This window comes from Rhineura floridana, chromosome 6, assembly GCF_030035675.1.
Source record: "Rhineura floridana isolate rRhiFlo1 chromosome 6, rRhiFlo1.hap2, whole genome shotgun sequence".
NCBI classification, from domain to species: Eukaryota; Metazoa; Chordata; class Lepidosauria; order Squamata; family Rhineuridae; genus Rhineura; species Rhineura floridana.
The window spans coordinates 99,463,863-99,488,716 of NC_084485.1; the positions used below are offsets into that span (position 1 = coordinate 99,463,863).

The following is a 24,854-nucleotide window of genomic DNA, read 5'->3' on the forward strand; positions in this document are numbered from 1 at the left end:
GCAGTGGGGCCAGCTTGTGATAGAACAGATCCAGTGCCAACTCAGACTCGTCATCTCCCTACCCCTAGAAAGCCCCATTTTGAGGGTTTATATATGTGCAACATTAGGGGTTAAGGTGTTGGACTACAACCTGGAAGACCAGGGTTCGAATACCCACATAGCCATGAAGCTCACTGGGTGACCTTAGGCCAGTCACTGCCTCTCAGCGTCATGAAAACCCTATTCATAGGGTCGCCATAAGTCAGAACCAACTTGAAGGCAGTACATTTACATTAAGGCTATGGAAGCATTTGAGAAAATGTATTGACATGCCCAAGCACATTAAGATAGCTATAATGAAATAATTTCATTTATAATTAGTATAATTTTTACTAATGAACTCTAATGATATTAATTAATTAATTAATCAATCAATCAATCAATTAATTAATTAATTAATTAAATTAATATGATCAGTGAAGCAACCTTAAATATTATGGCATTTATTTTAGCAATAGCACATATGAAATATTATTTTAAATGCTTAAATCTGCATTTAGTTTATCAGCTATCACTGTGTAAATTGTTACTAAAAAGTACATTTTGTGGGGAGGAGGGATTGTCTACAATGTTTCTCTGCAGGCTCTTCTTGACTGCTGTTGAACATATTAAGTAAGATGTTTTGGTCATCATTTGCATGGGCACAATATCCAAAATTAGTTTTACTCATGTAACTGATACCTATTTATTCTTCTTCTACATTCATTATTTGCTCTGTGGTGTGTTTTAACATTTTTATACACTTGTGTAATTCAAAGGAATATAGATTTCAGCCAAAATGCCTTCAAAATTATCTTTTTTCCTTTGAAATTTTCAGTGATTTTTAACACTTCATATGTTCAGTCTCTTTTCTCTCTCTTTAGTCTCAGCATGGCACAGGATCTACGGATTTCTGAATTCATTAAAGATATGGAATTGGAGAGGAATAATACAAGGAAAACATGACCCAATATGGAAATGATATCAGGAGTTTTATATAAGATGATATAGCCAGATGAACAAACTAGCTATTTGAGTTTAGTACAAGGGTATTATTTAAATAACATCAATAAAAATAATAAAAAATCAACACAATCAATTTGTGACTATTCTAATGCAAGCAAGTAGTTCTGTTACTAAAGTTTCTTTCAACAATTCAGACAATGGCAACTGAATAGAGGTTTTCTTTTGCATTTCTCCTGCTCCTCTCCTGCTCATGTTTGAAATTTGCAGAAGCATTTGCTGGTTACAGTTTTCAATGCTATATAATCTTTTTCATTCTGAAACAGAAGTAGAAAGCAATGTTCGATGTTAGTATCATGACCAATCTTTAAGTTGGTTTCTTAAAGCTTTGCTATCTTTAACTTCCCTTCCAGGCTGCAGTTGCTGAACATGATGTCAAGTAAAAATAGCTTTTATTTAATATTTTTAGTGTAACATTTTAACGCTTCCCCCCCATCCCATATGCTTTACATTAAAAAGAATGTAACATAGTTTTCTTTTCTATACTCACATTGGTGAGCATCTGCTGCCCTTCCAATGAGAAGATATTTTTAAAATGGCGATTTTCTTCACATATAACCTACTACTTTGAGCTTTGGCACAAACTTCCATGGCATATTGAATCTGCGGGTTACTATTATCTTTCCAAGTTTTAACTCTCGCGTCTTCAAGAGCAACTTACCGTCAGGCTATATAAAAAAAAAACCCTTTCTGTCTCAGGGCAGACTGAATCTGTCTTAAGAATGCCAACATAATTCAGATACAACAAAAATGTACCCTTAATATGGCAATCAGGTCTAATTCGAAGTTTCAATGCAGTTTTCTTGTAAGCAACTCTCTCTGATGCTGTGAAATAAGGGCAGGTGTTTTGTGGACTGTTTTATATTTAAGTTTTCCCTACTTGGGAATGCCAGAGGTGTAGGGGGAAAGTTATACAGGCATGAACACCGTGTAAACATGACCTGACTGCGTCTTTTGCTCCATACAAAGAGTATAGGCTGCAGCAGCCCTAGGAAGGCAAAAATATTTTGGACTCAGCTAATGAAAAAGGAAGAGTGTTAATGTGTACATGGACATTGGGAGACTGGCAGAATTAGAAAGTCAGAAATAGTGCACAAATCTGTTTTTCATTGCTCAGTATATTTTTAAAATAGCTTGTTCCACAAAAGCCTTTTTAAAAAATTTGAAATAGAAACATATTCTCATTATAAGTCATGTTGTTTCAATGACCAAGAAACAGCAAGTTACTAGGAAAAAGAAAATGCTCTTGGCTACTGCAATTGAATATGAATTTAACATAGATGAGATAGAAGATGTATCAAAAGGTGTCAGGCTCCTTGCACTCTAGCAAATATAAAATATTTCAGCCACTACATGAATTTTTAGTGTGTGTTTTTTAAACTTTGCTAGAGTTTTGTTTTTGCTCTCTCTGATTTATTATGTTACTAAGAATTAATCAAATAAATATTGACCTCAACAAACCTGGAAAGCAATCATGGTTTTGTTTTTATTTATCCTTAAATATTCTGGCATATTGAAACTGATTGGAGATTTTAATTCATTGTGGTGGTGTTTCTTGTCAAAAGTGAAGAAAGTTTAGAAGGAAAAATTAACCTATGAATTGCATATACTTCACTAGAAGTATCTTTGGGTCATTTAGAATACCCTACATGATTTCTTCCTTTAAGAGGCATTGTAATTTTGATTAATATTTTAAAATATGTTTACAACACAAAACATTGTAGAATAGTATGTGTTACTCATTTTGCTTACATAATTGATATGTGATAGGCGATTGTGGAACAAACCGCATAATCAGGAAGTCAGAAAAATATATGTCAGCTAATCAGCATTTTTAAATATTTTAAATATCTTTATTTTTATTTATTTTATTTATTTTTTATTTATAGTAGTTAATTTGGGCTGCAGTGTTATGTTAGGGTATGTCTACTTAGTTCCACTGACTTTGTAGGGGCAGAGGATTATAACCACATGAGCCAATTCTGTGCTCCAGGAAATGGCTACTGATCTACATAGGATTGATTATAAGATATGTGGCAGGGGTCCTCAGCCACTAAAGCGCATACTTTGCTTGTATTAACTCAAAGATATTTTCGATAACAGGGCTAGGAACAACCTCTTCCTAAGAGACACCAGAAAGACATCCCTGGTTAGGGTTGATTACTGTATACTGATTTTGATGACTGCTGTTTAGGGTTGATAGTACTGATTTTGATTGACTATTGGTTTAAGAGACTTCATTGTATCCTTATGGTGGTCCCATACCATTGCCAGTGCTAACATAGGTTGTTTTAGGGCATTTATACTACCCTAGTAGCAACAAAAGAAGAGACCAGCAGACAGTATGTGGCCATTCAGTGAATTCAAGGTCAAACCCTTTGCCTAATTGTTGTGTCCAGGGATTTTCAGTCACAAGTGAGTTAGAGCTGGGTAGGATGCCACTTTGGGTTAGTACTTTTATAAAATAAAATACAGCTGCATATGAGGCTTTGAATCAGGTTAACCCTTTATGAACTGAGCCGATACAGAGTAGTTTCAGTGGCTGGTGGCCTTGGTTTATTTTTTTATCATTTTTTATTTCCTCCCCAATATTTTTATACTACCTTCTATAGACGACAAAGGTGGTGAACAATGGATCAAAACCAATAAAAACAACATTGTCGTAAAAAACGTTAAAATCAAATCAGCCTCCCTCACCCAGTTGCAAGCTAGTTGAGAGATTTTATTTATTTTATTCCCACAATATATAACTACAATTGAAAACCATATAAACTTATACAAACATAACAAAACAAGAGTAAACAAAAAGCTAAAACCATCATAGAATGCAATTTCAAAAATCATTTACAATCTAAACAGGCTCAGCATATAGGAAAGTCTTCACCTAGTACCAAAAAGTTTGTAATGTCAGTGACATTACTCTGGCCCCATTCCTCAGAGTGGCCCTTCAGCAAAGATTGTTGACAATAACGATCTGATAATAGACTGTAATAAAACTAATAGTGTTCAAGGTTCACCATGCCTCAGTATAACAGTTTTCATTGAAGCTATTAGTAGGATTACTGGAATATTGGTTGTAAACATTAAGTTCAGTTGATGTCAGTAGACTTGAGTTTCAGGTAATTACTTAGGAGCATACTATAAACAGTTCTCTTAAGTTATCTCCATTGCCACTCGAGGATTGTCAATTATGCTCCACAGCTCTAGTACCATAGCTGAAAAATGACTTCTGAAAGAGCCTCATCCTTTTTACAATATCCATGTTATGTTCCACATGAATAAAGATCTGACACTGTTTTGAAGAGGCATTAGCTTTTTTGCAAAATTTTATATTTAGGACCTCGTGGGACCCTTTCCCATTGGACTGACAGCCCCTGAATGTCCACACAAAGAAGTTGCTGTACACAATCAGAACTGATCCCTGAAAGCCTTGGACCTTTGGTAGCTTAGCTGTTGCAGCTTCCCCATGCCTGTCATTTTTCTTCAGCCATGATGCACTTCTCCTGCTTCCTGCATTCCACTGTTCTAGTGGCCCAGTCCAGGAGAGAGAGAGAGAGAAAGAGAGAGAGAGAGAGAGAGAGAGGTACCTTCCACTCATCAGTCTCTGCCTTCTGAAGAAAAACCTAAGCCAAATACTTATGCTGGTTGATCGGGTTTCTCTGTTTTTATTTAGACTTGTGCAGGGAGGATAGAAAATTACATGGTTAAATTCTGCCCACTTTGGACTATAGCTGGATATTTAAAGAGTTCACATGTTGGCTGTGTGTGAGGAGTGAGCATTCTTGCTACAAATGCAGCTGCTTTTCGGATTTGCTCTGGAGCTCAGTGCATGAGCTTCCCCATACACACACACCTGCACTGCTGGGCTCACTTCCCATTCCTTCCCTTGCTTGGGCCTGCTGGACCTCAGCCAACCCTCAACCTGCTAATATGTTGGGAATGCTCCTGCCATGGCTCTGGAGCACCCACTTCTGCCACTGAGCTGCTGCTGCTTGCCCCACAAAAAGACGTTTGTGAAGGTAGGGTTTTTTCCCCATGATTCCATGCTCTAGCCCGACTCTTTCCTTCTAGCCAGGGGGGAAGGTACCTCCTCTTCCCTTCTCCTCCCTCCTGATTTTAACGGTGAAGGGGTAGGAGCACAGCTTCTAAAGGGTTAAAATGGTTGCGATTAAAAGGGAAGCCCAGAGAGGCCTTCTAGTCTTTCCTATTAAGGAATGGTTCTCAGCCATTATGAGTATGGGACCCCCTTTGTAACCTCAAAACTTTTCGTGACTCCCACATGGTAATTGTTGTAATTTTAGTCTCTGTTAATTGGAAAAAAACATTATGAAGCATCAAATAATGTCACTTTTTATTCATCACAAAAATACCAATGATATTTATTATCTGCTCTTCACCAGAAGGTCCCAAGGCAGGTTACAGCAATATAAACAACTTTTAACAAATTTTGAAGGAAATGAAAAGGAGGAGATAAAAGTGAACAGAGCCTGGTTGGTGCCAGGCATTTGGACTCTGGTTTTAAGTGTTCCATCTGTATACAGCAATGCCTCCTCTTTAGCACTTGGCTCAGGAAGCCCCATATAATAATAATAATAATAATAATAATAATAATAATAATAATAATAATAATAATATGTCTAATAGACAGAATGTCAACAGGTGAAGCTTTCCAAGTAATTGTATTTCCATACTAGAAAAAGTTTGATTTAATTTCTGTTTAATTTCTGCCTGCCACACAGTGGTAAAAGGTACAACAGCACTGTTGTCTGCTGATGCCAACCTTAAACCATGTAAAGAACTCAAGTTAATAATAAAAACAACAAAATCTGGGTAACTTCATATTTTACAATATTTAAAAATACAATAAACATATACAACTCAAAGCCTTCATAGACAGCAACAAAAATACACTGATCATGTGCAATGTCACATTTTTAAAACATACTTTACTATCTTTTTTTCCCCTCACTTATTGCCTTGGGTCAGCCAGTAACTCTCAGTCTAATCTACCTCATGGTTAGGTCTGCAGCCTAAATCCTTGTATTATAGACATTTTTTTACTTCCTTTAAGTTTAACCAATAACCACCACCACCCCGAAAAAAGTAGTACAGCTTTAAAGCTTCAACAGAATCTTAGTGTTGTCTGATTACTGCAATTTGATTTACCTGGGAGTAAACCCCATTAAATATGAAGAGACTTACTTTGTACTATAAGTTAACTGCACAGTGAATTTTTAATGAGTGCCCTGATGTGTATTCATGCGGGAGACACTGCGGGACTCTGTCCTTTTATTTTTTTGGCAGGCAGACCCCTCTTGGGGTCCCTCTGTTTCTATAGCCAGAGCCAATCAGCTCGATCGATCTTCCCTCACTGCAGCTGACAAAAGGGGGAAAGAGGCGCTAGAACTTAAATACTGTATGTCTAGCTGGCCCCTTCTCTTGATGCACTTGTTCAAGGTTGTTCACAAAGACAAGGGTAGGGGAAGCTCAAATGATCATAAAAGTTCCATATTAGCCTTGCAGCCTTCGCTTCCCAAGACTTTTTGGCTGAGTGTAGCCACCCTGCTAAGGTCAGAGATTAACATTTTATGACAAAGCTCATTTGTCCACCCCAATCCATAAATTCACCTGGCAACTGAACAGAAAGCATGCAAGGTCTTAGGTTATTCTTACAAGGAGGTACTCAGTGTATCTGTAGACTTTCTACTCACTTCTGCAGGGAAGAATTTTTATCTAGTGGTGTCTGTCACTTGGGATCCATCCTGCTAAAACCAAGGTGTGGGACACTTTTTTTTTTTTGCAAGATGACCTAGATAAGGTTCTCAAACTGAATATTTTAAAGAGATAACTTGTGGTCCTGTAGAGCATAATTTCCTGTCACTAACTGAAAAGGATTTCTATTCTTCCTCATACACTATGATTTTTAAGGGCAAGTGCTCTTTTCCTCTTAGAACCTATATTAAAGGCTTTGACCAGGCCTTCCTTTGTGCAGTATTGTTTTATTTCTTGTACCTTTAAAACAGCCTTTCTTATCCCTTCTGCCAGGAGGGTGTTGAAGTTGGTTTTCCCTTTCAGGCCAGCCTATGTGTTTTTTTAATGCTTGTTTTTCATAAAAAAACACAACCCAGGCCTTAAGCCTCAGAGCCAAACTAGATATGAGTGGACAGCCACATTTGTTTATGCACATGTGAACAAATACAATTCACATGTCAAATGGAGGGGTCGTGTCTGACTTTTACAACAAAAGATATGCAAGGTTGATGGGTGCAGAATATTGCCTTCCTCCCCACTCTGCTCCATTGTTTACCATGTTTCTATGCTTCATTTACTTTTCACCCTGGACCACTCTCAGGGCTGGGCTTGGATAAAAATGCATACCATAGCATGAACATGCATAGTGCTGTCCCCAGCCTGTGTAGTTTGGCTCTCAGTCTTCAAACCTGGGTGAACAACCATTCTGTTTGTGTGAAAAACACGTAGATTGGTGGACTGTCTTTCACCATTGTCAAGAATTGACATTGTTATCTCACTTTCTCCTGATCCTATCTAATCTTGGTATTCGCTATATATATAAAGTCCCCTCAAGTTATTTCTCTTCAGGGCAAGGCATTTAATTTCCTCTTTTTATCACTTGTGACATGTTAATAGGAGTAATGTATCCTGCATTTGGGTATCCTGCATTTCAGAAACTTTTAAAAAATCATCTGCATTATATGTTATAGCTCATTTGCAAGAGGGACCAGCAGCTTTCTGGACCCTGCAATCTGGAGTGCCTCTGAAGGAGTGTAGATAAGCTTCTTGGGTATCTCTCTGTGAAATATTACTGTTATTTATTACAGAACTGAACACTTTCATCGGCAAATATTGTGTTTTGGCATATCCTAGACTAATTCTTTGTTCTTAATAGGAGACTTAGTGTTCCCTTTCTTGTGAGTACACTCTTTCTTTACTGCCCAGGTAGTACATCCTACATTTTTGAGATTGCTGCTTTGGTACATCCAATACACATAGAGTGGCAACTGAGATAACTTAAAGACAACCAACTGGATTCTTACCTGCAACTTGTCCCTTTTGAGTTATCTCTGCATTCACTCTAGATTGTCCATCTAGAACAAAGAATGCATATCAAAAACAGGAAAAGGCAAAGCTTGAAAAGTACGTATGTGTATTTTCTGAGATCTGTGTAACGTTGAGAAAAAATGGTACACTGAAGGGGAATGGCAATGTCTTCCCTATTTCTAACTAGTTGATGCTGCAGTTTTGGTTTGCATTTTTGAGATGTTTGAAGTTATTTTTCAGTGATTTTTCTTGCTTGCTGCTTTGGAAGTTATTGACTGAGAGAGACCACAGGAAAGGGTCCTTGAGGCAGTCTTTGATACTAGTCTCCTTTCTGTCCTGAGCTGTGGAGCATATCCTAAACTCCTGGAGTGGCAGTGGGATAATTCAACTCAGAGGTAAGAATCCAGTTGGTCCTTTTCCTCTCACTTGGCCAACAGTTTTATTATTTATTAAAACATTTATATCATGCTCTTCTGGTGTAAAAGCACCAGCTTACAGGGCAGCTTACAACACTTAACATTACAATTTCATTTAAAAAATCTAATATATTTTCATCATCATAATTTTGAATTGTGTGACTATTTTCCAATCACTTTTCAAACTACATTGAAATTACAAGTTTAAGGAAAAGATCTAGAATACCAAAAAACTTGAATGATTTTTAAATTTTGGATATTATAACTAACAATAGGCCCACTGTGATTGCCTGCTTGTTGGCATAAATCGTTAAAGGTCCAACAGCGTTTTAAACTGCTCTGTAGTGCACATATGCAGCAGAACTTTGATGGCTTCTAAATAGAGCAGTTCAGATATTTCAAAGCACTTGAGATTAGTACAGTGTGAAGTAATTTAAAATTATTGTACTGCAATTAATTTTAAATAACTGAGCTCTGCATATGTCTAGAAAGCCATACAGATCCAATTGAAAGCTCTCTAAACTTTTAAATAACCCAATAAATTTAAATCATATTAGAATTCATAGAAGTGGATAATATAAATCAGTTGCAAGGGCAGGTTAGGAAATGGCTAAGAGGACAGAGACTCTATTGAATACACACACACAAGCATATATGTATATTCAGTTTGGAATTTATAATGATGAAATGTGATCTTATATTCTCTAGGATAGGAGGGTAGCAATTGTTGTTCCATGTTAGTTGTCCTGGCATTATTCTTTATTTTTTCAGATTGGGGATGCTTAGGAATAGAAAATAAAGGCCCATGACTAGCCAAAAAGCATATTTTACCATACAGCAATATAGAAAGTCTGCATTCTACACCATAAAAAGGGTTGATGGTAATTTACTGTCATAGGAAGATAAAGAACCAGGCCAATTATTGTGGCTACTTTTTGTTACTAACCAATGATGGTACAGTGGCCAATAGGATATGAGGTTAGTTCCAGCTCTTATGAGATAGCCACAAATGTTACACAGAGAGACCACTTTCTTCTCAAATCTGGAATTTTCTTCATGTAATTTTAATAGTAGAATCTTAACACCTTTTATTCAAATTCACCAATTGATGCAAAAGTACAAGTATTCTTACCTATCTTATGTCTCATGCAGTTTTATTACAGAGTTTGCTTCATCCTCTTTTTCTAAAATCCCAGACCCTAAACAACATATTATTGGAGCCATTGCTTTTTGGCAAATTGTTAGGAAGTGACTCCAAGTCTAAAAGTTGGACAAAACAGAAAATGGCCTATGAAGTGCTTTAAGATGTGGGGTCAATGCTGATTGCATAGAAAAGGGAGTTGTGGGTTTTTTAAAAAAGGGTTTTCCTCCATCTTGAGTCATGTCTTGCAGGCAAAGCCAGAGTGGTGGAACTGCAGTAGGCTTAAGGGGCCCCCCTCAAGAGCTCTTTCCTTGAAGCTGTACCTTTCTTTTAGACAGTTGTCATTATCTTTGTCTAAAGGTCATGGCTAAATTGAATAAAAGGAATACTGTGTGTTCCTGTCGATGCACAAAGGCAGTATTGACTTTCCTAATCCAGTTTGCTGTGGGGTGAGAGAATTAAATTAGATATCTAAGCACAGAAATTGAGAGCCTTTGAAAACAAAGATAAGGAGACAGGCTGTATTTTCCCTTTTTTTCCCTGGGAGCTCTGGGCTCACAATTTTGCAGGTGTGTCATCTGATCCATGGCTTGCATCGATCAAAACTGTGCCAATGCATATTTAATTAGCAAGGGGACTCTGGATGCATTATGGCCATCATCCGTATATTGAATGGACTGTCAGACCTTTTGAATGCTTCCCAGCTACCCCCACCACCACACACACACTTGCTTTGTCGTTTGGGGAGCTTCTGCATTTTGTCTGAGCAGCTAAAAGTTTCTTTGTTTTTAGTTGCTGATGCATACAACACAGCTGAGGAGAATACAAACAAGTAAAGTTTATTTTGTCTTAGGGGGAGGGGAAGCCAGAAAATTTGGGTTTTAATTCCTTTGGGTAACAGATTTTCTCTTTAAAACAAAAAACAAAAAAACACAGTTGCGTAGTGTTTAACAATATTGTCTTAAAGAGGAAGCCTTTTATGACAGTCTCAATTAAATGTATGTTGCTACCAAAAAAATAGTCTAGTAATTAAAAAGGCAACAAACTAATGTCTAAAACGCAAACATTTAAAAGTGTATTAAAAACTGGCATCAAATCCTTCCCTCTTCTACAAAACACTGTTGCCTATCACTTTGTACCAGTAAATTCTTGATGCGATAACTTTGTGGAATAATTTAATATGAAGCCAAATTTTATGCAGATTTTTGGAGTCTTGTTAATATCATAATCATATCCCATATAGAGCTTGTGTGATATAGCCAGTAATAAGGACTTTTTGTGCAAAAAAAGTTACCTTGGAGTTTCTGGGAACTCCTTTTTACAAAGCCTGACAACTCAGACAAAGTGTTGCTTGCTAAACAGATGTAATACACAAAGTCTGCTTAGAATAAAGGGCAGCAGACTGTGCGCACATGTTTTGGTTTCATTCATGCTCATCAGCACAGTCTAGCTAGTTGTTTTTGCTCATCTACTTATGGGTTGCCTTAGTACAATTTCACTGGTAGAGCAACAAGGAGTGGGAGTTTGGTGGGATTGGCCACAAAAGTTTGCTGCAAAGGCTCTTGGGAAATATATTTGCAGACATCTTCTCACAAAGGCTGCTTCCTGGCTTAGACAGAGTGTTGCCTGATAAACAGACTTAACACACAAATGTCTGTCTGGAATAAACAACAGCAAGCTTTGATTTACATTTCTATTATCAAAGACAATCTCTTTCCCAGTGTATGGGAATTAAAAGCCCTCTCACAAAAATGAAGCTAGGGTTGCTGTGATTTTACCACTGTGTGGAACCTTTTCACAGGAGTTAATAGGGTACAGTTTAGGTAAATAGAGTTGCTAAAAAGTAAAGGACTTTGAAGTTAAGAATTAGGGTAGAGCAGTTAAGAGTTCTGGAGAAAAACATTGAATATAGTCCCCAATGAGGTGTCCAGTGCAACGTCTGCTCCAACTTCTTGGGAACGGTTTCAGTTGATGCGGCCTGATGACGTGGACAAGGTGCTTGCGATGATGCGGCCAGCAACATGTCCTCTCGACCCTTGCCCATCTTGGCTTATTAAAGCTTCCGAGGGGGTCTGACCGAATGGATCCAGGGTGTGGTCAACGCATCATTGTGGGAGGGAGTGGTTCCAGCCGCCTTGAAGGAGGCGGTGATCCGACCACTCCTGAAAAAGCCCACCCTGGACCCATTGGTTTGTGACAACTACCAACTGGTTGCAAATACCCCCTTCTTAGGGAAGGTGATTGAGAGGGTTGTGGCACAGCAACTGCAAGTACTCTTGGATGAAACAGATTATCTTGACCCATCCCAGTCTGGGTTCAGGCCTGGTTATGGGACTGAATCGGCCTTGGTCGGCCTGATAGATGACCTTTATCGGGAGAAGGACAGGGGGAGTGCGACCCTGTTATTCTTACATGATCTCTCAGCAGTTTTTGATACCATTGACCATGATATCCTTCTGGGCCGACTGGGTGAGCTGGGTATTGGAGGCACTGTTTTACAGTGGTTCCGATCCTATCTCCAGTGTCACTCTCAGAGAATAGCACTGGGTGACTGTCTTTCGGCCCCCTGGCAGCTGTGCTGTGAGGTGCTGCAGGGTACCATCTTGTCCTCCATGCTGTTTAACATCTATATGAAGCCCTTGGGAGCAGTCATCAGGAGCTTTGGGGCGAGTTGTCAGCAGTATGCTGATGATACCCAGCTCTATTTCTCCATAACATCTGAATCGGGAGAGGCCGTGCAAGCCCTGGAGCGGTGCCTGGACTCAGTGGTGGGCTGGATGAGGGCCAATAAACAGCCTGAATCCTAGTAAGATGGAGGCGCTGTGGGTTGGTGGTTCCCGAGTTCAGATAATTGGTTAGTTGCCTGCTTGGGACGGGGTTGTACTCCCTCTGAAAGAGCAGGTTCATCCAGATCCAGGGGTGCTTCTGGATCCATCTTTGTCGCTAAAGGCCCAAGTGACCTCAGTGGCTAGGAGTGCCTTTTACCGGCTTCGGCTGGTGAGACAGCTGCAGCCGTTTCTGGACTGGGATAGCACTGGTAACCTCTAGGCTGGATTACTGTAATGCGCTCTATGTGGGGCTGCCCTTGAGGTTGGTCTGGAAGCTGCAGCTGGTGCAAAATGCAGCAGCGAGACTGCTCACTGGGGCAGGGTATCGCCAACATGTCACTCCGCTGCTGAAACAATTGCACTTGCTGCCCATTTGCTTCTGGGCCAGGTTCAAGGTTCTAGTTTTGGTGTACAAAGCCCTATACAGCTTGGGACCAGGATACCTGAAAGGCCGTCTTACCCCTTATATACCCAGTCAATCACTGCACTCTGCAGGTGAGGGCCTCCTGCAGATACCATCTTATCAGGAGGTTTGTTCTGCACAATATAGGAAACAGACATTTAGTATGGCAGCACCTACCCTGTGGAATTCCCTCCCTTTGAATATTAGGCAGGCACCATCTCTGCTATCTTTTTGGCGCCTTTTGAAGACTTTCCTCTTTCAACAAGCCTTTTATTTATTATTTATTTATTTAATTTAATTTATATACCGTCTGGGTTTCTGTATGCACAGCAGCCGAGGGTTGGTAGTCGGGGAGGGGGAGTCGTGGTTATTTACCGAGGGTCCCTGGTTCTCACCAGGTCCCCTCTCCGTGAGACCAAGGTTGCTGACTGCATGTAGTGGAGGTTGGGCCCGAAGGGCAGTCTAGGGATTCTGCTTGTGTAACGTCCACCCCGCTGCATGGCAGACTCCCTGGCCGAGGTGCTGGAGATGGTCTCGGATGTACGTGTGCAGTCCCCAAACTTGTTGGTGTTGGGGGACTTCAATGTGCATTCGGAGGCCACCCTCACAGGGGCGCCTCGGGACTTCATGGAAACTGTCTGGGAGCTGCACTTTATTCCAACGGGGCCATGCACTCGACCTTGTATTTGTCTTGGGAGAGGAGGGGAGTGATCTGAAAATGGGGGGTACATCCATTAACCCCTTGTCATGGTCAGATCACTACCTGGTGAGGATGGACTTGTCAATGCCACAAACCCTCCGCGGGGGTAGAGGACCCATTAGGATGGTCCACCCCAGACATCTGATGGATCCAGATGGATTCCTGAATGCGCTTGGGGATCCTTTGCAGCATGCATACAGGCACTCAGCTGAGACCCTGGTGAGGGAGTGGAATGCTTCAATCACCAGGGCATTAGACTGGGTGGCTCCGAAACGCCCTCTCCCCCTGAATAGAGCTCAGATGGCGCCGTGGTATACACCACAGCTACAGACTCTGAGGCGGGAGGTGAGATGGCTAGAGCGCCAGTGGTGGAAATCGCGCTCTGAGGATGACCAGACACAGGTTAGAGCGGTGGCGGCAGCCTACCATGTGTCGATAAGGGTAGCAAAAAAGGATTTTTATGCTGCCGCTATTGCATCCACAGAGTGCTGTCCCAGGAGGCTGTTCCAAGTGGTCCGGAGCCTGGTTTGTCCAGCTGCCCCAGAACCAATGGAACATACTAAGACCTCCTGTGGGGAATTTGCAAAGCACTTTGCGGATAAAATCGATCGTATAAAGAGTGCTATTTCGTGCACTGTGGACACAGTGAGCGAGCCAGAGTCGGCCAGTGGCGCACTGGTGGTGTGGGATCGGTTCCAGCTTCTTCCTTCTGATGAAGTGGACAAAGTGCTTTCAACCTTAAAGCCAAACACTTGCTTACTCAACCCTTGCCCGTCGTGGCTCATGCAAGGATAGACTGGGCGAGGGGATCAAGGCGGTGGTAAATACGCCCCTGGAAGAGGGAGTAATGCCATCGGCCCACAAGGAGGCAGTAATAAAACCAAGTCTTCCTTGGATCCCCAAGATTTAAATAACTTTCACCCAGTTTCAAATTTAACATTTCTGGGCAAGGCGGTTGAGCGGGTGGTAGCGAACCAGTTGCAAGTGCATGTGGAGGAAGCGGATTATCTGGATCCATTTCAATCCGGCTTCAGGCCGGGACATGGGACTGAAACTGCCTTGGTCGCCTTGGTACATGATATGAGGAGGGCGTTGGACAGGGGCGAATGCACCTTCCTTGTCCTCCTGGACCTCTCAGCGGCTTTTGATACCGTTGACCACAGTATCCTCCTGGACCACCTGGAGAGGTTAGGTATAGGGGGAACTGTATTGCAGTGGTTCCGCTCCTTCCTCTCTGGGAGATACCAGAGAGTGGCACTGGGGGATGAGGTTTCGGATCCTTGGCCTCTCGCTTGTGGGGTGCCACAGGGCTCCATCCTCTCCCCGATGCTGTTTAATATCTATATAAAGCTGCTGGGGGCTATCATCAGGAGTTTTGGGCTGCAATGTCACCAGTATGCAGATGACACGCATCTCTATCTCTCATTTAAATCTTCACCGAGGTTGGCTGTAGAAACCCTGTTCAAGTGCCTGGAGTCGGTGAGTGGCTGGATGGGGAGGAATAAGCTGAAACTGAACCCTGACAAAACCGAGGTACTGTTTGTGGAGACAAGAGAAGGCTGGGGGATGTTGACCTGGTACTCAATGGGGTGCAATTGCCCCTGAAAGACCAGGTCCACAGCCTGGGGGTCATTCTTGACTCCCAGCTGTCCATGGAGGCTCAGGTCTCTGCTGTGAGCCGGGTGGCGCTGTATCAACTCCATCTGATACGGAGGCTGTGCCCCTACCTTCCCAGCTATCTGCTCCCATCTGTGGTACATGCCCTGGTCTCCTCTCGCCTAGACTACTGTAATGTGCTCTACGTGGGGTTACCCTTGAAAACGGTCTGGAAACTGCAACTGGTACAGAATGCGGCAGCTCTCCTGATTAAAGGCAGCTGTAGGCAAGATCACATCACTCCAGTGCTGAAGGAGTTGCACTGGTTACCAGTTGTTTTCCGAGCCCAATTCAAGGTGTTGGTTTTGACCTTTAAAACCCTGCACAGTTTCTGCCCAGTCTATCTGAAGGAGCTCTTCCAGCAACATCAGCAATGCCACTCAACTATATTAGCCTCGAAAGACCTCTCCATCCCACCAGTTAAAACAGCTAGACTGGTGAGGACTAGGGAGAGGGCTTTTTCAATTGTGGCCCCCACTCTGTGGAATTCCCTCCCAGATGATCTCTGTCATGCCCTCTCTATGATGAGCTTTCGCCTGGCCTTGAAGACCTGGCTCTTCAAACATGCTTTTGGGGTGGGTTAGGTTTTATTATTATTGGTTGAGATTTTAATATTTTAATGTAACTATATGTTACAGAGTGCCTGGATTGCCAGCCAGATGTGCAACTAATAAATTTAATAAATAAATAAATAAATAATGTTTTAAACCCATTTTTAAAGTTTTTTAAAAAATGTTTTTAACGCTGTTTTGTTTTAATGTATTTTAAGATCTGTTTTTATGATGTTTTAAAGTGTTTTTAGCGCTTTGTTTGCCGCCCTGGACTCCTGCTGGGAGGAAGGGCGGGATACAAATTAAATAATAAATAAATAAATAAATACCTGCATCTGTGCTGTAAGGAAACATTTGATACTGGTGAAACTTTCAGGTGGTAAGCAAATCCGCCTAAGTGGGTTTTCAAATGCCCACCCCAGGCTAGGAATGGGGATTTAGAGGGGTGCTAGAGAGCACCATTGAAGTATCATCATTCACTCTAACAAGCACACAGAGAGACAGAACTTCCCCTGTGGTGTACAGCTTCAGGTCTGCTTTTCACAATGTCCTCTGCATGCAAATAACAAACTAGAAATGTCTGTCTCCACTTTCCATTCCTTGTGAATCCCTGGATTATATACCTAGCAAGGGATCACCCCCATATTAAAAATGTTAATGTTTTGTCAGGTCAGTGGGGGAAGAAGGCATCGCATAAAGCTGTTGCCTATATTTTCTTTATTTAGTTGATTTCTGTGCTTCCCTTCAATATATTTATTTTCAGGGTGGCTCACAACATTAAGAAAAATCTGGTAAAACCAAACGGAATGGTAAAATAATAATTATTAAAAACATAAAGCAGCAGATAAAACTGGTAGCATTACAATCATCATAATATTATATATATGGATTGATCATTTCAAATTCTCATCAATTTATGATCTCAGGGTGGGTTACAAATAAGACAACACTCTCCATTAAAACAAAACATCACTTAAAATAGCTAAAACATTAAAAAAAAATACACTGTGTATAGTATTTACAATGTAACTTAATGGCATCAGTTTACAGCAGCAGAACATGTCAGTCTCCCACAAAGGCCTTAGTAAAGGGATTTCATTTATTTATTTATAATCTGCACTTTCATAAGAATATATCAAGGCAGAGAACAACATATAAAAATAAAAATAATAAAAATGATTTTTATGCTTACTGTTCCCAAAAGATGGGCAATGGCATTCTGTCTTTTTCTTTTTAAAATATATTTTCAAAAAGCAATAGGATGGCACTTCACATATTAAAAATGTAAATGTACTGCCTTCAAGTCGATTCCGACTTATGGCGACCCTATGAATAGGGTTTTCATGAGGCTGAGAGGCAGTGACTGGCCCAAGGACACTCAGTGAGCTTCATGGCTATGTGGGGATCTGAAGCCTGGTCTCCCACGTCATAGTCCAAGACCTTAATATATGCAGCATTAATAATAATATATGCAGCATTAATAATTCTTGCGAGAGCCAGCATGGCATAGCGGTTTGAGTGTTGGACTACAACCTGGGAGACCAGGGTTCGAATCCCCACACAGCCATGAAGCTCACTGGCTGACCTTGGGCCAATCACTGCCTCTCAGCCTCAGAGAAAGGCAATGGTAGACCACATCTGAATACCGCTTACCGTGAAAACCCTATTCATAGGGTCACCATAAGTCGGAATCGACAGTCCATTTCATTTTCAATAATTCCTGCAAACCAAATGTGAGAGGTAAGATTTTCCAGTTTTGCTACAATTCCGTCTCTCATTCTAGTCATCGTCCCAGAGCCTGAGGGATGCCCTCATCATTCCTGTTGCAGGTTTGTGCTCTCTAATATAAACTACAAACATGTCCCATACAAAAACATGAGCAATTATGTTGCCAGTCATACATCATGAGGAAGGGAATTCCACATGTGGGGTTCCACCACAGAAAAGGCCTTAGGAGTTAAAAGAACAGGAGAAAAAGTTCAGCTGATGCTGAAAAGATACAGTAGATGCTAGATGAAACTTCCTTAGAAGAAAATTCCTTAAATGGGGTGCTACAGCTGAGAAGGCCCTCTCCCCAGATTGGGGAGGCACCCAGAATATTGGGTGATGGTGGGGACATCCAGAAGAGGGCCTGTGATTATGATCTCAGTATATAGGAAAGCGGATAATAGATGTTTATTTAAATTCCCTAGTCCAAAGCCATGCAGGGCTTTGAAGGTAAGCACCAGCACTTTGAAAAGTGCTCACAAATGGAGTGGTTTAAGCATCAGCCATATTCTGCATTAGTTGCACGTTTCTAAACACTGCAAACCACATTTTTCACTAAGTTTCTGAATAATCTTCAAAGGAAGTCCCAGATTAAATGAACTTGCAGTTATTTAGCCTGGAGGTTAGCAGTGCAGGAATAATAAGGTCACCTCTGCATGTCCTGTTATTTATATCAGGCTCCCAAATGACACTGCCAATGACTACTATTCACAGCAAACTATGCAAATATGCTTTGTTGCTTCTACTTACCGGATAGTAGATGTTATCAGCCATGTCTCTGTGAAAGGAAAATTACATATAGCCTACTTCTAAACCTGTTTATTGAGATATAGTTGGGGCCCACTTGAGTTCACTGAGGGTTGCTTCACAGTGAGTATGTTCAGTATTTTACTGTCATGACTGCCAAAACAACTTTGATTTCTGAAAGAGCCATGTGTGATCAAAGACCAGAAACAATTTCATATTGCTGTTCTCCAAAACTAATTTCAATGGAGACATTTGATGTACCCTGCTCAGTGAAAAAATGATCTGTATCCATATGTGAACTACCTAATAGTATTCTTTTCTTTCAGTCTTCTACCCATAATCTACTGCAAATAGTTATTTATAAATGTAATTGTTATTCATTACAAAGAATAACTTTTCTGGTTAGAATCACCTGGATTATTCTACTCAATTCTAATTGTTAACGGGTTCATGATTTATACATGTGTATACCCAGGTTCTCAATGGAAAAACAGAGAGTAGAACTGTTTGAATAAAAAAGGTCAAGAGGCTTCTACATTAGTGAAAAGGCTGCAGCTTTTGTGGTTTTTAGAGACTGATAAAGTTTCAGGATCAGAGTTAGGATTTTGATATAATGTTACTGTTCCTGTGAAAGTCAAGAAATCCTGTTGAAGGGCTAAAAAGTCTCAGAAAACCTGATAATGAAATCAGATGCTGCATCAGAAGAAGACAGTTGAGCTCAACTGTCATGCTTTTTCTCTCATCAGAAACCATTTAGTCATCAAAGTAGAGAAAATTTTTGATTACATATTGCTAGTAGCCCCACCAGAGATCCCACAGTACAACTCTTCTGAAACATCCCCATATAACTCTAGCTAATACATACCCTGAAAACCTTATCTATAGATTTCTTAATCCTCCAATACTCTGCCACTTAAGATTTGTTGGAATCCACCAGGAAAAGTTTCCTAAAACTTCCTAAAGGTAGGGGCAAGAGGGAGCAGACAGGAGGGAGGAGGAGGAGGGGAAGGCAGGTTTGATAATTTGCATGCTTTTTTCAGTGGCATTTACTCCCGTGCAATCATGGCTAGGATAGGTAAAACTGACCATGTGGGAGGAGGAGAATGAGGAGGGGAGAGTAGAGGGAAGGGGGGAGAGGGGAGCAGAAGGAGGGGGATGGGGAAGGAGGGGATTGGAAGGGGAGCGGGAAGGGGTGAAGTAAGGGGGAGGGAAGGGGCAAAAGAGGTGATGGGAGGGAGGAGGAGGGGAGAACAGGTTTGATCATTTGCCTGCTTATTGAGTTCAGTGGGATTTACTCCTGTGCAGTCATGCTTAGGACAGGTAAAACTGACCATGGGGGAGGAGGGGGAGGTGAGTGGAAGGAGGAGGAGGGGAAGAAAGGGATTGGGAAGAGGAAGAGAGGGGTGAAGGAAGGGGAAGGGAAGGTACAAGAGGGAGGTGGGAGGGTAGGGCAGGGCAGGGCAGGTTTGATCATTTCCATGCTTTTTGAGTTTAGTGGATTTACTCCCGTGCAGTCATGCTTAGGACAGGTAAAACTGACCATGGGGGAGAGGGAGGGGAAGGATGAGAGGGGGAGGGGATTGGATGGGTGGTCACTGGGCAGAGGGGAAGCCCCTTTCCTTTCCAAAGGGAAAACTTTGTGAACAGTGTCATAGCTTTTCAGAGTTTCCCCTACCGTTTTATTCTACAGCAGGCACATGTAGCCTCCCACCCAAATTTAAACCAAAGCTGTCCCTGGCCACTTCCACACCAGACCTTTATTTCACTTTAGACAGTCATGGCTTCTCTCAAAGAATCCTGGGAATTGTAGTTAGTGAAGGGTGCTGAGAGTTGCTAGGAGACGCCCTGTTCCTCCCACAGAACTTCAATCAGAGTGGCTGACTGTTTAACCACTCTGGCCACTGGAGCTCCGTCAGTGGAATAGGAGTCTCATCTCAGCACCCTTCACAAACTACACTTCCCAGGATTCTTTGGAAGTGGAATAAAGGTCTGGTGTGGGTGTGGCCCCCTGATTAGGCAAGCCCAGCAGCTGTGACTCTGCTTTTAGAACACTGACAGTTGGTTCTTACTGAGCATGCCTGCCTGGCCTTATCATTGAGTTCAATGCTAAATTTCTTAAATTAATTAAAAATCAGCCAGGTTTTTTTTTTTTAACTTTTAAACTGCAGAGGATGAAGGTATGCATGAGTATGGGGCAAGGTCAGTAATAGGATTACAGGTACTCTGTGGACATGGCTTACTTTTAATGAATTTGAACAGATTATGAGAACCCTGACAGAAAAAAATCAAAAGGGCTCTGGTTTTTCTCTCTTTTTACAGTTTGAACTCTTGATTCTTTCTGACTGTTTTGTGTACCACCATGAGAATTTAGAGGACTGTTAAACAAGTGTTTCTGAGTTCAGGATGATAGGTTTTGTAAGGTTTAAGTTTGAAATGAGTTTATGGGAATCAGCAGAATGGCGTGGGGGGTATTTTCAATTTAACATAGCGGAATGTGAAAAATCCATGCTGACTATAGTATACAGCCACTGTTGTGACTGTATAATTTATGTTCTTACCTACCCTAGCTGCAATGAAACCTGTTTTAAGGGTGATAGTATATGTATGTTTATGTATTTTTTCAGTAGTCTTAATTTATGTAGGTGGTAGAATATAACTCTGTCTCCCTTTCTGTGCCTTTCTGTGTGTGTGTGTGTGTGCCTATAGAGAGAAGAAAATTAAAAGAATGCTTAACCTGAAAATGTACTAATTGATATTAATTTAATTCAAATGTGTATGAAAGTTTCTTTCCTTTAGAACAAATATGTTACCTGCTCACCCTGTTGATTTAGCTGGATATGATTTGTGAGTTTCAGAACATGAAGTGTGTAATACATGGGGAAACTATCCTTTTAGGGATGCCAAATATTGGAAGTTATAGTCAGTGTACCATTGAATAGGTTTGTGGACTGTGAATCAAATAAAAATCTCTGCTGCGAAGTCTTATGTGAACTTTGTATTTTTAGGACTATTTTGCAATTTAATAACCAAGCACTGAACGTCTGAAATATGTTGTCTGATATTCAGTAACTAAATAAAAATCAAGAAAACAGAATTGTGTTTTGAAACATTTTGATGGCTTGCTGTCTTCAGAGCCATAGTTATATTGGTGGTATTCTCAAACATCTTGTTTTTATTTTGAAAGAAAAAGTTCTTCACTGAAAGTTATTTTTAAAAATGGAAGGTTTTTAAATATAGCAAGGTTGAATAAACTGGGTTTGAACTGTGGGATAAATATGGGAAAGTGTAAGAATTAACAAAAAACAACTTTTGTTGTATTTCAAACCCTAAGAACAACATACTGTATTTTTACATTCCTTAGTTACAACATCCTATATTGTTACATCCCTTGTTTATGTATAATACTTCACTACATTCTTACATGTCAATCAGTGTTACATGTTTAAGTCCCTAGATGGCATTGGGCTTAGTAGTACCTGGGTGGAGCAGGGTGTTTCCTGCTGCTGCTGTTTTTGTTTTAGAGAGGCAATAAAGTACTTGTCTAGCTTCCTGACTGGTGTTTCCTCTAAGTCTTGCATGGCATGGTATGGGAAGACAAGTTTTAAATGTACTCCATTCTAGCAAAGAAAATTGGTATCATTTTCTGTACCAGACCCCTTCACTTTAATAATCCTGTTGCATGACCTGAATAGAAAGGAAGATTTGCATGATTTCACCAACAAAGCTTTGCAATGTTCACCTCTGATGAAGTGGGCCATAAATACAACTATCAGACTGTTCTGACCAAGTTTGATGCCCACTGTATCCCCAAGGGAAATGTAATTTATGAGAGGGGTCTTGCTCAAAGACCTCAGAAGCTGTAATCTAGATAATCTCCTCAATCATGCAGTAGTTGTCAGAATGGCACTTCTGCAAACAGTGGGAAAAACAGAAAGAATGTTTGGAGATGTCGGTGGACATTGTTTTAAGACCTTAAGCCAAAGCAAACAACATGCAGGATCCCTATCCCTTGTTCCACAAGGTGTAAATAAAGCCAGAAAGGATGAGGGAACATGGCATAATTAAGGAAATAATTGAGCCTAACTTGTGGTATGCACCAATGGTCCCAGATACCAAGAAAACTGAGAAAATCCACATCTTTGTAGATCTTTAAAAAGCTGAATAATGCAGTAGTCAGAAAAATATGTTCTACCAACACTATAGAGACATTTGTTCACTTTGTTTATATTGGCATTTCAGATGAACTTGTAATTGACAATGCAATCCAATTTATGGCAGCAGAATATCAGTCTTTCCTGATATTGTGCAACTTTTGCCATATTACCACTAGCCGTCACTACCCACAAGCTGATAAGGAGATGGAGAAGTTGTTTCTTCAGATTACCAATATAAGAGAGATTATGAGCAGTTCTAAAACTGGTGCAATTCAGTGAGAGAACACAAGGTCATATACTGAGATTCTGTCTGAGTCATCTTGTAACACTAATAGCATGTTGCTGTTCAGATCATTGGTGAGGTCTAGAAATCTTTAAGATTTAGAGATGAGAGGGGGGTTGCTGCCCTGGGCTCCTACTGGGAGAAAGGGCGGGATATAAATCTAATAAATAAATAAATAAATAAACTACCAGATGTTTCAGTGGGACTTATTGTTTCCTGAAACAAAATTGAGATGTGTAGAAAGTGTCATTATATGGTTTAATCACTAAATAGCACTGATCTAAATAACAGATAGGTGATGTCAGAAAGGTTTCTGTTGCTGTTCTGTTCTTGTTTAAGAGTGATCATAAACTTCTTGTATAACTTCCTCACCAGTGTGTCCTCTAAACCTTTGATGAAAGTAATGTGTAATGATATATATTGAATTTATCTTTTTGAAAATTAAACTGGGTGACCCAAAAGCTTGAACTTCCTGTAAAAGAGTGGCATACAAATTATTAACAACTAATGCAGCCCAGTCATAAACATATCTGCTTAGGGCCCATTGAATTCCATGGGTGTTATTCCTTATTAAAGGTACACAGGATTATAGCTTTAGAGTTTTATCTTGGAGGACATTTCATCTTAAATGACTACAAAATGATGCTATCCCACAATACTGAAATTTGACACAGTGATACAAGGTTTTTTTTAACCTTTCATATTTCCTTTATAAAAATCAGTGAAAGAATTATTTGTTCATGTTGGGCAATAAACAAGATGCTAATTCTGCATTCTGCTTCATCTTTGATAGTTTGGTTGAACTGAACAGAGATTCCAAAAATGTACAAACTGAAACTTCTTTTAGACATACCATTGTAAATATGCAAACTGCAAAGTCATCAGTAGTGCTTCTTTCAGCACTGTTTTGATACCTCAAAGATGGGTGTCATCACTTCATTGCAATATAAGTAAGATTTTCAATTTAATCAGCTTGGTATCATGACTTTGATCTTGTCTGGAGTTCTCACTAAAATGTGTTCAAATTTCAGACTTTTTCTGTGCACCTTGAAAATTCAAGGCAAACTACACTGTTGCCATAAGTATAAGCTTCAGTCAGTATCAATTAAACTGAAATGGAACTTGTAACAAAATATTGCAATGCAATATGTATTACAATAAATATTACAATATTATCATTCCCTAATAGGAGCATTCCTATTCAGGGTTTCAGCCACCCATGCCCTCTTTCAGGATATTATAAACTGCAAGTGGCTGAAGAAGGGCATTCCATTTCTGTTATAGACTCCCACAACCAATTCCCCATTTTTCTTTTCTAAACAACTCTCAGCATTCAGAGTTTACCAGATCATTGCTGATAATTCCCTCTTATTTTGGAGTGGCCCTGTTTTACACCAAGAATCTGTTTTGATACTAAAATCCTGTCACTATTCACCACTGAGTTCTTGAGAGTTATGGGTGATTTTTCTGGACATTTTTGGCTAATTCTCAAAAAGACACAAATATGGTAGAGAGAACCTCCTCCACCATCATCAGCCATATTTTTTCCAGTTTCTGTCCTCCCCCATTTCTCAAACTTAACAGGTTGAAGGAAGAAAGGACAATGGCAGATGAGATACCTGGCTCTTCCTAAGTTTTGAGGCCTCTAAGCATGCTCAGGTCTTCCACCTTTGAGCATTGTTGCTCTGGGAACCGGAGGCAGTTGCCCAGAGAATGCGAAAAGGTTCTAGGGCTTAGAAGAAACAGATTTCTAGGGCTGGAAGAATAACAACATTCAATCTCCATAGCTCTTTAGTCAGACTGAAATTCATTCATATGGATCTGTGAATTAAAGCAGCTTATTAATTCTGCACTTTCATATAGGCAAAAGTAGTTAATAATACAAACATGAAAAGGTTAATGTCTCAACAGCAAGCTGTTAGTATATTGAAAAATGAAGACACTTATAATATTAGGGAATCTCACAGGCACCAACCCAATACCGGATTACAAAATGTAAGTCTTTGGTGTAGTTTTTCAAACCTGATATGATTCTGAATATCGGTTTTATAGAATTTCTTATACGATGAAGTTTGAGAAATGAAAACCATAGATGTGAATAATTCCGT

General features: G+C 40.2%; 1 protein-coding gene across 4 annotated transcripts in view; it reads left to right on the forward strand.

Annotated features, from left to right (window-relative positions):
• The window catches only part of NFIA (nuclear factor I A), a 446,003-nt gene that overhangs the window by 229,155 nt on the left and 191,994 nt on the right, over window positions 1–24,854 (forward strand). The gene's annotated exons all lie outside the window — the stretch shown is intronic.